Below are 1,772 nucleotides of genomic sequence, written 5' to 3' on the forward strand. Positions count from 1 at the left end.
ACCAAACATCTCCCACACTTACAAGGAGGACACAGAAACTAGCTGAAAGGGGCACCTGGGTGGCTCAGTTGGTTAAACCACAGCCTTCAGCTCGGGTCATGATCCTAGGGTCCTGGGATCGAGCCCCACATTGGGCTCCCTGCTCATGCGGGAAGCCTGCTTCTCCCTCTGCCTGACGCTCCCCCTGCTTGTGCTCTCTCTCGCTATCTCTCTCTGTGTGTCAAATAAATAAATAAATCTTTAAAAAAAAAAGAAACTAGCTGAAAGAGAGCAAGCCGTTCTACCGATCACGTTTAAACAAACAAACAAAAACACCACATAACAACGAATGCCGGCATTTTCCAAATGTCTGAAGACCAGATGGGCTACATGTTTCAATAGCAACCAGGGTGGGAAGACCTCTAAAGGCCATACACGTCCTCCATCTCTCTCTCTCTCTCTCACACACACACAGACACGCGCGCACACACACACACACACACACACGCATCTTTCAGTGGCTTGAACTGATATACAACCATGGGAAAAAAGGGAGTGGGGAATCGCTGAGCCAGCTGAGAAAATCTAGAATTGAAAGGTTTCTGCCACCAGAAGGACTAAGGGCCTGGGAGAGAACTTAATAGAAGTTATAGAAAAAGAAAGCCACCTTTGTTTGGCAGATCTGAATTTTGAGCCCTCAAATTCATACTCACTACAAATGTTTGTTGATTGAATGAATGAACCCGTTGTGTTGGGGGGAAGGAAATTGTGCTGCATGCAGCCTGTTCCGGGTAGAGCAGTCCTGGCTGTTTGCCAGGGAAAACAGTAATTACTAAAAAGAGTATCTGCTTTCTAGTCGTTGCTCAGTGCTTATTATCTGGGGTTCCTTGAGGAGGTTGCAAGGTTCTTGGGACTCGGTTCTCTTATCTGTAAAATGGGCATAATGATATCTGCCCCGCCTTCCTTGTAATGTTATCATGAGAACAGAATGAGATAAGGTACCCGAAGTTGCTTTACACGGATTATAAATAAAGGCCTGTGGATCACCTCTGTCTTAAGCAAGAGAAGAGTAAATGAACTCAAGGATCAAGGGTTGTGTGGTACCCCTCTCCTCAACCAAAATGTCTCGAGAGCTGATAGGGAGCAGATGGCACTCTCTATATTGGCAGAGCATTCTTCATTGGGAAGAAGTTCTTGGGGCACGAAACAGATCTATTTCATTGTGAAATAGTCTGTCTGCTATGCAACAACAAATTAAGCTCTGGGTGACTATTCCCGTAAAACACGTCCTGCGCTGAGCACTGCTATTATGGGGTGGATCGACGTGGTAAAGAATCAATTAAAACTCTGACACATTAAATGGGGCTCAAAGACCTGTTTCACAGGTTTCCCCAGAGGAAAATAATCATGTTGCATTATACTTTGGAAGCCGATTGAAGCAAGATTTCTGAGACAAGTCCTGGGATTTACAAGACAGACTTTAGCTTTTCTAAATCATTTTTGAAGCGCTATTTAAAGAATTAGAGCATTCAACTCTCCATTCGTCCGGCAACATCATGGTGGAACAAGAGGGATTATCGTCACGCGGGCATCCTCCTCCGGAAAACCGTAAGTTCCTTGGAAACAAAGCCTTTAAAGAAATGGTGGAAATATTGCAGTGTTTGTATTCATGCCGATTTTGGAATGAAAGCAAATGTTAAGCAAGAAAAACCAGAGGCATAATCAAACTCAATATCCTTTCTATTTTTATAATAGGGCTATGCCACCCAAGGGGCGGCCATTGTTTAGAAACT

This window comes from Callorhinus ursinus, unplaced genomic scaffold (genome assembly GCF_003265705.2).
Source record: "Callorhinus ursinus isolate GAN/ISIS: 27379988/994484 unplaced genomic scaffold, GSC_fseal_2.0 scaffold24, whole genome shotgun sequence".
Classification (NCBI taxonomy): Eukaryota; Metazoa; Chordata; class Mammalia; order Carnivora; family Otariidae; genus Callorhinus; species Callorhinus ursinus.